The sequence below is a fragment of the Doryrhamphus excisus genome, linkage group LG14, assembly GCF_037039965.1.
Source record: "Doryrhamphus excisus strain RoL-2023G ecotype Guam linkage group LG14, RoL_Dexc_Guam_v1.1, whole genome shotgun sequence".
In the NCBI taxonomy this organism is placed as follows: Eukaryota; Metazoa; Chordata; class Actinopteri; order Syngnathiformes; family Syngnathidae; genus Doryrhamphus; species Doryrhamphus excisus.
The window spans coordinates 15,349,798-15,363,891 of NC_136370.1; positions in this window are offsets into that span (position 1 = coordinate 15,349,798).

Sequence of the window (14,094 nt, forward strand, 5' to 3'; positions counted from 1 at the left end):
GTGACTATAGGGGTGTTATTTATATCTACAGGGCTCAGTTGTGGAACACGGATCAGCTCTACACTCTTGCAAGTGTACTTGAGGGTACATGGGAGTGAGGTAAGGTTGGAGTGTGAGGTCGACAGGCGGATCGGCGCAACGTCTGCAGTAATGCAGTCACTGTACCGGGCCGCTGTGGTGAAGAGAGTGAATTTGTTCCCACCCTCCCATAAGGTCATGAGATTTGGGTCGGATACAAGCGGATGAAATGAGTTTCCTCTGCAGCGTGGCTGGACTCAGATGCTCATTCATCCAGGAGGAGCTCAGAGTGAAGCTGCTGCTCCATCACTTCGAAAGGAGTCAGTTGAGGTGGTTGGCCATCTAGTCTGGATGCCCAAGTCTCCTGGTCAGGTGTTACGGGCATGCACAGCCGGAACCAAGGACATGTTGGAAGGATTATGTCTCACAGCAGGCCTGGGAATGCCTTGGTGTCGTCCCAGTGGAACTGGAAGACTCCTACTGAGGCTGCTGCCCTTGTGACCTGGACCCGGATAAGCGGAAGAAAATGGATGGTAACTAATAGTTAAAAAAGCATATTTAGAAAGTTTTTTTTGGCTCTAACTACAAAAATGTTATTATATTTATTTTATTTTATTTTATTTTAATTAATATTTTAATTAATATTAATTAATAAAATAAATATAAATAAATAAATATAAATTTATTTAATTAGTGTAATTTATTTATTAATTGTAATTATTCATTAAATAAATGTATTTTATTTTAATTGTATTTAATTGTATTTAATTGTATTTAATTGTATTTAATTTTATTTTATTTTATTTTATTTTATTTTATTTTATTTTATTTTATTTTATTTTATTTTATTTTATTTTATTTTATTTTATTTTATTTTATTTTATTTTATTCATGTTGAATACCTGCGATTGGCTGGCGACCAGTCCAGAGTCAGCTGGGATAGGCTCCAGCATTCCTCTGTGACCCTAATGGATGAATATCAATTCCTACTTTCATTGATTGAACTTGGGTCTGGCACCAGTTAACCGTGATAAACAAGGGCAACTGCATTTAGAATTTTATTTAACTTAAAAAAAAATGATAATATGGTATCGTCAGTTACTCATTTGTGCTTGGAAACAAATGTAGTAGCTTATAAAGCTCCGTCCAATACCAAAGGAGAGCTAAGAGAATGATGCACAGATGTTAATGAGAAGCACACACTAGTAAAAACAGTAGATGAGCTTGAGACCGGGAGTGCTTCATTCCCACCTCACTTTTGAGGGGCTGCTCGGCTGACAGGAAAGCGTAATCAATGCCACATGCGCTAAGCAGCAAGCGCACGCAGAGTTGGAATCCATCACGCCTGTGTGACAGCGCGGCCTTTTTGTGCTGTTACCAAACATCTCGATATGAGAGTTTGTGCGTGTGAAACGGGCACTCCAACGCAAACACAGAACAAGTGGATTAAAAAAAGGAGAGTGACTATCAAAGCCATGTGTTGGGTAGGACGCCATCCTGGCCGATACCAGCTAGCGCAGAGTTTGCAGGCACTCGTGTTTGCCCAAGTGACAAAGAATTAAGCATGCAATGGGAGGGGCTGGTGGTGCTTTGGCAGCTTTTGACTAATGGGGATGTGGAAACAAACTTTTATACCTCCAGCTGTTTTATGGTGCTATTTACTACAGAGCAGGTGCACTACTATGAAAATCTCTCTCTACTAAAATATCAGCAGAATGAACAGCACAGCCGCTCTGTTGACAAATAAAGGCTGAAGGCTGGGATGTTGTCAACTGGGAAGAACATGGAGGAGAGGGGTCCTGGAATTTGATACACTGAATGACTGAAGGGTTGGTGCCAAATTGGTACTTTTGAAATGGTGCTAGTGCTTAAATGGTACCTGAACCCATACTAGAAAAAACCAAAACATACTAATCTAGTCCAAAAACTTTATCTTCATGAGGGTCACGGGCATGCTGGAGCCTATCCCAGCTGTCTTCAGGGGAGAGGCAGGGTACACCCTGGACTGGTCGCCAGCCAATCACAGGGCACATATAGACAAACAACCATTCACACTCACATTCATACCTATGGACAATTTGGAGTCGCCAATTAACCTAGCATGTTTTTGGAATGTGGGAGGAAACCGGAGTACCCGGAGAAAACCCACGCATGCACGGGGAGAACATGCAAATTCCACACAGAGATGGCCGAGGGTGGAATTGAACTCAGGTTAAGAACTCACGCTAACCACTCGTCCACTGTAAAGTACATTTAGCACAATTGGTTAGCATGTTGGCCTCACAGATCGGAGATCGGTAAGACCTGGGTTCGATTCTCTGTTCGGGCATCTCTGTGTGGAGTTTTCATGTGGAGTCGCCAATTAACCTAGCATGTTTTCGAAATGTGGGAGAAAACCGGAGTACCCCGGAAAAAAAGCTCACGCATGCATGGGGGGAACATGCAAACTCCACACACAGAGGAGGGAATCGAACCTGGATCTCCTAGCTGTGTGGCCTGCTTTCTCACCACTCATTAATTGCATGTACCGTATTTTCTGGACTATAAGTCGCTCCGGATTATAAGTCACACAAGGCCAAAATGCATAATTAGGTAGAAAAAAACATACATAAGTCACATTTTTGCAGGTGATTTATTTTCCAAACTACATACTTGACCAAAACAGACATTACGTCCTCTTGGAAGGCAAGTTCTAACATTAATAAAAGAATAGAAAACAGGCTGAATAGGTGTAAGATATGCTAACACAATGGTTATTCAGCTACACAAAAATAAACATGAACAGAAAAGGTGTCCAGTGTTTATGTAACATAAACAGTTTTTTTCATTTATAAGTCGCTCTGGAGTATAAGTCGCAGGAACAGCCAACCTATGAATAAAAGTGTGACTTATAGTCCGCAAAATACGATATTTTGCACCGTTACCATAACGAGGGTGTTTGCTAGTTAATCCTGTACATTAATTGAGGTAATTAATTGTGTTGCAATGATGATGATGTTCATGAATGGGTGTGATTGGTGGAAAATGAGGAAGTGTTGTGTAGCTGGTGTGGATAGCCACTGAGAATGCGTGAGTTTTATAATAAAGTGTTGGAATTGAGCACTTTAACAATAATTATTGTCAATAATTGATGTGTGTGGGCATTGCTACATGTTGGCCCATATTGTATAACATAAAGAGGCGTATATGTTATTTTTAAAACCAAGTGTCTTTGTGTGGACGTGGCCTGTCTGTAGAAGACACATGCAATTGTGATTGTGTCAGTGCACCTCACCTCCTCCCAGAAGGAGGGGGAAGGGAACCAAAAGTTTACGTTGGGGAGAGGGGCCCACAGGTGCCAAGCCTAAAGCTTTGGGGGAGTGTGGGTGGGGTGGGGGGTGTTGAAGGGAATGAAGCGGGTAGCCAAGTGGATCCATTAGAGGAGGAAAAGAAGTCTGCAGAAGATTTTCCTCTGGTGTGTTATTGTGGCAAGATGATGGCCAACACACAGTGTGGATGTGACTGGCGTTGCTTCCTCGTGTGTCAACATGAGGCAACAAATTAAATTTCATGACAGATGCTCGCTTGCTTGCAGCATGATGATGTATGCTTTCTGCAAAGATGTGTGAATGAGAACATTGTGGAGCAATTATATTCTGCATAAAACAAAATGACAAAACGCAAACTCCACTGCACTTGAACAAATGTTAAGTTCACTCCTCCTCTCTAAAAGCAAAAGAGCAAGAAAAGAGAGAGAGAGAAAAAAAAACACATCAGCATATTGTATTTGCTCAGCAGAATTTAATATGAGTGAGCTGGAGGTGCTTTTCTTTTGGGGCCAATTCCCTGGAGACACATCCATCTCTGGGAGATGCTTGGGAGGACAAAAAGGAGGGCGGAGGGGAGTTGTGCCCCCGAGGTCCGGCCCAGGCTCGCTTAAACACACACACACAAGCATGATGGCGCAAAGCAGATATCAACAGTTGCAAACACACACTAGACGTGCACACAGATGCACGTATTCACACATGCACGGTCCTCAGACAGAGACCGCCTTGTCTGACAACAAATACAGACTTGGTCAAACAGAGGGGGAGGGAGCACAGAAAGGGGGGTGAAAGGGATTTGAGGGTTGGGGGGGGGGGCACAGAGGGAAAAAGACATATACTCCAAAGTAAATGCTCTAAAGAGAGAGAGAGAGTGTTTTATTGAAAGAAACATGCTGCATAAAGGAGCTTGAGAGTGCGTGGAGGTTACTTATGTGCTGGTGAGAGAGTAAAATAGAAACAGAGGGCCGAGTGAGAGCAGCGCTAATGTCCACTGACAGCCTTGTCACAGTCAGGAAACAACATGGAGAGTTGTTTATATGACGACTAGTGGTTGGCTTATGCAACAGCCCGTGTAATATTACTGGACCAGCTTGACGTGCGTCTCCTGGCTTTGAGTCACTTTACATTTCTGCAGGACAGGTGATGATGCCTATTCCTCATAGTTGGTAATGGTAATGGTAATGGTTTCATTTCATTTCATTTCAACATGCATCAGATTACAATTGAATGCATCACATAATCAGTTCACAATTCCACATGTCCAAAAGGAGTAGGAAGAAGCAACGCTTATTAAATCCTACCCCTCCATCTCATACTTTTACAATCATACAATCATATTACATTTGTTCACTTCCTGCTTTCCATAATACAGTTAAGGTTTTTTTTTAATAATGCACCTCGTACTCGTACCTTGTATTTAGCAAACATCAACTGCTTGTATTGTTTCTTGAATTGGCTCATCGTTGTGCATTGTTTGAAGTCCTTACTCAATCCATTCCATAGTTTGATTCCACATACTGAAATGCTATGGCTTTTTAACGTAGTCCTAGCATATAAGTGTTTCAAATTGAGTTCTTCCCTGAGATCATATTTCTCCTCTCTTGTAGAGAAGTATTGGATGACATTTTTAGGTAATTGGTTGTTTTTAGCCTTATGCATTAGTTCTGTGAAGGGATAAATCTTGATGGTGGGGAGTGTGCTATTGGTGATGGTTAAGTTTGAGAACGTGCAAAGAAGCCCCACGCGTTAGCGACTAGTCGATTGGTCTTGATGGTGGGAACATTGTAACATTCTGTGTAATTGACTACCACTTTATTAGCAGCTTCAAGCCATACCATGCATATAACATGCTAGCAAGCTGGTTCAGACGTAACGTAGGCAACAGACATACCCATTCGCTGTAATGTTCATATCATCCAAATTAGGAATGGACTATCACAAACATTCTAATGCATTCCATCAATGTCCTTCATGCAAATGACTGATCCTACTTAAGCTGTTGTCATGATATATATTATTCAGTAGACATTTAATGCACTATACTGTAATTAATAGACAACAGATATGTAGGACTTTGGGTTTTTTGTTTGTTTATTTCTTGGATTTTTTTTATGCTGTTGCAACAAAAGTAATTGAAAAGTGATGACTGTAAATGGAAACGGAGCTTATCGCAACACGAGAGAGTAGCACACGTTCCTAACATGGATGCTCAGTAGAATATGACAATATATGTTGTCTAACATGTCTTATTTTTATTGGTTCATTTTTATAAGACTACATTTGTCAGTATTATCACATTTTTCAGTTTCCACTTACTTCGGGGATTCTTTTGCTTGCCCGCGTTTGTGATAAAGGGCTATATAAATAAACTTGACTTGACTTTTGGGGTCTTCCTTCTTTGGGGTAAGGGTACTATGTCAATCCAAAATGTAGCCAAATAAACTAAAAGCAAGAAAGTGTTAAGTACTTAACATGTAAACACACTGAGCAACATTGTGGCCAATAAGTGGTGCTGCTATAATGATTGATGTCTGTACCGCCCAATGGTTCATCAACAGTCCATTAAAAGCCGGCCATTAACTGTGCTGGAACGAGGAATTCAAACAGCAAGAGCAAGTCCTTGCCAAATAGTGGATATGTCCCAACAGTGGATTTGTTTGGAATAAGACAAGAAAAATCGCATGACCCACCGTTGATAATATTTGCTTTTACAGGAGAACCTTGGTTAGCGTTGTTTTTCAGTTCACAAAAACACAATTTTGCCTTGGTTTGCGTTCATTTTCTGGTTAGCGTACAATATGGTGTGCATCTTATTTGTCCACTGTGTGAGTCCAATTATGTTCCTAATGTATTTTTATCACAAATCATCCCTGTTAGCATCCTGAGCCTCCTTCGAAACCAGAAGTCAACTATGTTGTCCATCTATGATGGCATCAATAGGCGACTCTGAAAAATATGAACACAAAACCCATTTTTTTTACATGAACGAAACAATTCTGAATGACAAATGATGAATGAAAGGGATATACAAACATTTTAGCTTCATTGTTCTTTGATGACATCACTGTTCCCAAAGACATGATGTGGTAGCCCTGTTCAACACCACCTTCTTGTTTTGCCATGAGTTATTATTTGAATTCAATCGTGTTTCTCACCTTTTTTTAATCCAATTTTTATCCAATTTTTCTTTGGGTCTATTTTGGATTACTGAGGTGAGAAACACTTGAATTCAAGAAATAACTCATGGCAAAACAGGAAGGTGGAACCATGTCTTCAATTAATGAAAAAGTCACCTTAAATGTTCATTTATCCCTTTTATTTTATTTACATTATTCCATATGGGCAAAATTGATTCAGCTAGCGTCTGTTTTGGTTAGAGTTGCACCTTCTGGAACAAATTCATGATGCTAACCAATGTTCCAATGTATATATATCCAAGTTTCTACTGAATTCTCATGAGGAAACAAACATGACTCGTGTCATTAAGGAAATTTGTGTTTTGGTTAGCTGCTTATAGAAGACATGTCATCACTGTTGTGATGATCCCTTAGAGAACCGAGGCAGTTCAACAGCCCTGCTTAGTTCATTTCCTGTTACTAGCACAGGCAATGAGGGATAATAGGTTCCAACGTGATGCTCGCTGCTTTTTATGGTGTGGTCACACAACCTCTCTAATTGGGCAATCAGATGGAGAACCGTACAGATGGAGAGTCGTCACAGTATATAAAGTCCCCAAACCAAGCGCAGTACTCTATTAAATATGAATACTCCAACAAACTGGGATTACACAGAAACAATTCATGTTACAATCATTCGTCCCGCCTCAACCTGAAACTGCAAAAATTGCCTCCTATTGTTCCACTCACATCACCCCCACTCCCACAGCATAGCTCAAATCATAAACACAATCTTCAGTTATTCTGCAAATTGCTGCCTGGCTCATATTTGAACCCCCTGGTGCATGAATGCAGATGCCCATGATACCCATGACCAACCTTATTATACACTTACCCAATTACCTAGTGTAGTAAGGTGAAGGGAGTGGGGGTACGCACACACACACACATACACACATACACACACACATTCACGGTCCAGGAGGCAACAGGGGTCGTCAAGTGCACAGGGAGTGTGAAAGGATATTGACAAAGTGCATCAAGTTTGTATCCAGGCCTGGCCTCTGCCCAGCTGGCTTTGGACCGCGATGCAGGTGCCACATGAGATCACTAGCCAAACTTGTATACCCCTCAGCGAAACCATATCGCTGTCCGGCTACTGTGAGGCTCCACAACAGGTGCTGTAAGGTTAGGCTGCAGGCATCAACACGCGAGGAAACAGACTGTTATTGTCGGCCTTCCTTCCATCATCTCCTCTTTTTTCGCTCCCTCCCCTCCTCTCCTCTTCTCTCCTCTCCTCTCGCCTCTTCTCTTCCCAGCAGCCCCAGGGAGCAATCGAGAGGTCCAACCTGAACGTGTAACCTGAGTGCAACTCTTGTGTATCGTGCAAGGATGTTGAAAAGAGGAGGGGAAAGTGGAGGATGTATTGGACACGGACAGCTTGGCAAAGTGTGTGCATGTGTGTGTCTTGTATATTCTCAAAGACATCATTACATCATACCTTGATTTGCTCATGGGTTGAAAGAAACCTAAAAATAGTCACTAAATAATAGATATTGTTGTCATCCGCGACTATAAAATAGGACTTTTGTGAACCGAGTGCAAGATACAAGATGAGTGACGTCGAAATTTGGCATGGAAACATATTCTTAGTCTATAATTCATAGAATATATCCAGGAGATTTTTTTTTTATTCACTTACTGTCACCTTGGCACACTTTTCCACATTTTCTCCATGCTCTTGGAGTAACTTCACTTCCTCCTTCTGCTTCAGTCTCTGACCAGATTGTTTTTCACCAGTGAAAAATGTAAATATGTCAACATTCAAGCCCAAATCTAACATAGGTAAGACACCTTTAGGTGTTATTTTGCTTGGCAAAAATAACATTAACATGCGGTTTGGTGTCAAGACCACTTTAAGGCAATAATGTATGTTCAATATATAAAAAAATTATATTTATTTTATATTTAATTATTTATATTATTTATATATACAATTGTATATATATATAAATTTGTATATAATTTTTTTATACATTTTATTTTCAATTTTATTATTTTATATATATATTTAATATATATATTACATAAATACATAGAAATATTATAAAAGCATCGCATGCATTTTTTATATATATAAATTTGTATATAAATTTTTATATAAATATATATAATATAATATATTAATTAATTAAATAATTAAATAAATATTATCAAAGCATCGCATGCGAATACAAACTATAATGATATCCCAGCCATTACATTATAGTGTATATTATCAGCAAAACAGCTGAAGGGAGTGGTGGTGGGGGAGAGTGGGGTATGTATTTCTGGTAACGTATTGTTCAGGGGAAGCGGGCTGTGTCCAGCCCCAGGGCCTTAGTTTGGGGACCTCTACATTGTAGCCTGTTGAATATATGCATGTAATTGTTGTTTTTTCTCACATTATTCTTTGACAATAAAGCGCTTAGCCAATATGTAGTGTGCAAAAATCAAATATGCATGCATTACATCAGCCACAATACAATTTTTTGCAAACACTGCCAAATTGATAGCAAAACCGACACTGTAGAATTGAGATGATGATATATTGTAATCTGTATGCATGTTGCTGTAGCTTCTGCACGTGCACAAAGTGACAGATTGTATTACAATTAAACAAGCCAAACAAGGCATATTCACAGTCTTTCTACTGTATCTGTGCACAGGAAAACTGTGCAGCCGACTGCATTTCATTATGACAAATCCAGATGTGTGTGTTGGCTGCCAGGATGTGTTCGCAATGAATGTGTTCAGCTGTGTATGACACCGCTCTTGGCCTCCCTGCACCCAGCTCACACAAATGATGCCTCGGGCAGGACTTAGCGTTCTTTCTCGTTTATTGTGTCTTTCTACCATCTCCGTCCTTTTCACCCTCCTCATCTTACTCACATTTTTTTTTCACCTTCTTGAGTGTGTCACCTCTCATTGTGTTGTCTGATCTTGATCTTTGAACCCCCCCTCTTTATTTTGCCCCTCCCATCATGGCGTCGGCTCACCGGGGGAGAAGGTGGGTGACCAGCGTTAGGTCGTCAGAGGGCATGAGGGAGCCGGCTCCAGAAAGTCTACCCCTATACCAACTTTTGCTCTGACACACAGACGCACACGTAGCCTGCATGGCGGGACGGTGGTGTTGACTGTCAACTTCCAAATGAGTCTACTTTGAGTTTCAAAAAGAGTCGGTCAAACACGGCATCAAGTGAGTCATTGTTTTGGAAGTGCAGCGCACTTCAAGGTGTTTGCAGTTGTGCGTGCAAGTTGGATTATTGTGATGAACAACTCCAACACGGTTTGCTAAATTAAACTTCAAAATGGATGTCTGGCAGGGAATACAGTCCAAAACAGAGGAGAGGAGTACTTTAATGAGAGCTGGTCTTCTTAAGTGGTGCTGTGACTAATTAGACTAATGACTTGATGCACTGAATAATATATGTGTAGGTGAAAAAGAAGTTTAAATCAACATTTCAGGCCAGAAAAACTAAACAGAAGAGGCCTTCATCAAACAACACTGTTTGATATGATATGAAGGAGGATACGTAGTAGTAGTAGTAGTAGTAGTAGTACTACGAGTCAGTGAATGTTACCTACTACAGCTGGATGAGTCAACAGAAGGCACCATTCTTTTTCCCCCAAAAAAAGTATAGTATATAAGTAAATATATAATATATAATTAAATATAATATTATTATAATATAAAATTAGTTTAAAATACAATTAAATATACTATTAATATAATATAAAAATAATTTAAAATATAATTTAAAAATATAAAATAAATTTAAAATATAAAATTTAAAATATAAAATTAAATTAAATAACAATTAATTCAATATACATAACAAGTGTGAGTAACATGAAATTTAAGTGTTTAGGTTTTGTTTTTTTTACTTCTCTTTGTAGCATGAGTTTGCATTGTTGCTGTCTTTGTTAACTTAAAGAAACTCTGCTGATGGGATAGTTGTGTCATTCTGCCCTCTATTCAACAAAACATGTCATTGCAAGCAGTTAAAACGACATTTTGGTGGACTTTTGTGCAAAGTGACCCAAATCCAGGTTTAACACTTTCACCCTTGCAGCATAAAACGATATGAAGGTTTCCTCTCGCAGTTGGCAAGCAAAGCAACATGATGTTCAACAGGTTAGATAATGTTTGGAGGAGACTCTATGGACTGTGACCCCAGCCAGACAGGTCAGTTGTCATGGTTGTTGTTGGGTTGCACTGAATCAGATCAGACACAGCCGTCTAGACAAAGAGCAGACCCCTTCCTAGTATTGTTTGTTATTGGTTAGCGGGGAGAGAAAAACAGGAAGAGTGTGACTAAAAGCCGGTAAAAAACCATGGCCCGTGAGAAATGAAGGCTTCCTTCCTTCTTAATGTTGCTTCTCATGTGATTTCAGTTGCAAGCGCAAAGAAGTATGATCGTTTTTTGGGGAGGGGGTTGTTTTGGGTTTTTTTTTTACTTGCGTGATGAAATGAAAATGAAGCATACTAAAATGACATCTTACCTGCACTTCCTCAATTGAGCCACAGGATGGCAGCACTGCATCATATAGTGTACCAATCAACTAGGCCACTTTATCTAAATCAGTTTCCTTCTAAACTTTTTTTTTAATGCTACTTAGCTTAAAGAAGTGATTTTCAACCACTCTGCCGCGGCACTACGAATTATCCAATATCATTTTTTTTCAATTAGCATTTATTAGTTATTAATTTCATTCATTTTCTACGCTTATCCTCATTTTCTGTAAATATTACGGCATTTTCCAGTATTCATGTTGTAAAGACTGGCAGAGCAACGTAATATTCGTCCGTGTGGCAACACGTATCTGATTGCCATCGTTCCTCCATGCACGTGAAGTGGTCAGTGGTGTGCAGCAAGATTTTTCCAATGTAAAAAAAAGGGCTCAAAAAAGGTTGAACAACTGCCTTAAATAATATAATATTAATACTTTTTCCTAACATTGGCATATCCAATGTTCTAAATGTATCGTTAATTACAATGTGTGACAGTTGCTTCTTAAGATAAAGAGATGCTTGAGGGTAAAAGTCAGTAAGCTCTAACCACTGAATCAACAAATCACAGCTGGAAAGTGTTTTGAGCTGCAATTGAACATTTCCTCTTTCCTCAACTGTGGAAAACAAAGTTCCAGAACTTGAAGTTCAGGTGCAGAGATGTTCCAACAAAAATGATCTTTGACAAATTGAAATTGCATGAGTATATTCTCCGTATTGTCCGGTTGTTTTATAATTTCATAATGGATGTCGGGCGGCATGGTGGTCTAGTGGAGACCAGGGTTCAATTCCACCCTCGGCCATCTCTGTGTGGAGTTTGCATGTTCTCCCCGTGCATGCGTGGGTTTTCTCTGGGTACTCCGGTTTCCTCCCACATTCCAAAAACATGCTAGGTTAATTGGTGACTCCAAATTAGGTATGAATGTGAGTGTGAATGGTTGTTTGTCTATATGTGCCCTGTGATTGGCTGGCCACCAGTCTTGCCCGAAGACAGCTGGGATAGGCTCCAGCACCCCCGCGACCCTCATGAGGAAAAGCGGTAGAAAATGAATAAATGAATGAATGATAATGGATGTCCATCACTACCAGCCTCACAGGAAGTGACATCTGAAATGATTTACATCTCCGAAGTGTGTTTTACAAAGTCTATTGTACGGTGGCACAGGCAGAGCAACGTCCAAACGCTGTAAATACAGAAATGATCCACAAAGGACCCCACTTTTGACCTCCATGTGACTACAAGCAGGCGCATGCCGCCGACTAACAACGTCAACTCACTTCTTGGCCTTCGTAAAAGGTGAAAGAGCCCAAACATTTCTGACATTCCTGCTGCTGCCGCCAGTCCTTCCCCTCACAAAGACAGGGGTGAATCCCTGTCCCAGACATAACATTAAGCACTGATCATTTTCCCCTCACAAGGTGGTTGTTTCGCCTCAGCGCTTGAGTTAGTAGCACTGTAATTATGTCAAGTTTACAGCTGAAACACAGGTTGGGGCATTCCTCCGCCAGCTGGAGGTCCGCCTGTAAATCTGGCACCTTCTAACCGAAGAGCCGAGAGAAACCGCTAGAACCATGTATGTAAACACACAGGTGGAAGGTTAGACACGGACAGACCACTGTTGACATTTTACTGAAGTGGATGGAATATGTTCTTGTAATGTGACCTTAAAATTAAATCATTTTGATTGGACACCAGCTGTGTTTCTGTTCCTGCTATTGAGACACTGCAACATCTATTTTAAGTCTTGAAAATATATTAGCGGACCAGCCTGGACACCACTTTGTCACTTGGTCGGATCATGTTATTAAAATGCAGTTTTGCAACGTTAGTATAATAAATTCATACATGTTTTTTTGGCATTACTGCACTTGTAGAGGATGAAAAGTACCCCGATCCAATATCTGAACCAGGAGATTACACCAGACAGATGTCTTTATGGTTCCAATCCACTGAGGAATTCACCGTCATCATATAGATTAGCAGATTAAAGACTCTGAGAGGCGCACTTTAAGATGGGGTGAGCAAGTAGGCCACTTCTAAATGTCAGTTAATAAAGTTGTAACACAGGGGTCTCAAACACGTGGCCCGCGGGCCAAATGTGGCCCGTAGGACACTAGTTTGAGGCCCCCGCCTTGATATGAAAGTTTAATGTTAGTGCGGCCCGCGCAAGTTTGATATGGATGCTGTATGGTATCATGTACCCAGAAAAAATTATTACGTTTGATTAATGTTCATGTTAAAGGTTAAATAACTGTTAATAGTTATCCTCCCCATCCATGTGGAAGTGGTAAGTTTTTGGCTATTTAAGTTTAAAGGAAATAACTTGAAGGCTACCGTTTAGGTCGCTAGCTCTCTAGTTTGCGAGTTAGCATGTGTCTCAAGACCCTGCAGTTGCGCAATATGTTGTAAATAAAAAGAGTATAAATGTGACTATAGTCGTGTTTTGTCATGTCTACAGGGCTCTAATAATGCTTTGTTCATTTTAATCTGAAAAAAATAATTTGTTTACCCACCAACTATATGTGGTTTCTTAAGTTTTTATTATTTGCCGTTTTATTATTATTATTATATTTATTTATTACTGATTGATTGATTTTCTTTATTCTTGATTTGTTTATTTATTTTTCATCTTATTTTGTGTAGAAAAATAAAAATTAAGATATTTGAGAACAGTGGAGGCGGCACGGCGGTCTAGTGGTTAGTGCACAGACCTCATAGCTAGGAGACCAGGCTTCAATTCCACCCTCGGCCATCTCTGTGTGGAGTTTGCATGTTCTCCCCGTGCACGCGTGGGTTTTCTCCGGGTACTCCGGTTTCCTCCCACATTCCAAAAACATGCTAGGTTAATTGGTGACTCCAAATTGTCCATAGGTATGAGTGTGAGTGTGAATGGTTGTTTGTCTATATGTGCCCTGTGATTGGCTGGCGATCAGTCCAGGGTGTACCCCGCCTCTCGCCTGAAGACAGCTGGGATAGGCTCCAGCACCCCCCGCGGCCCTCGTGAGGAAAAAGCGGTAGAAAATGAATGAATGAATGAATGAGAACAATGGAATGTTTTATCAGAGCTTTTATTGTAGAAAATCAGAACCAAAGCACTAT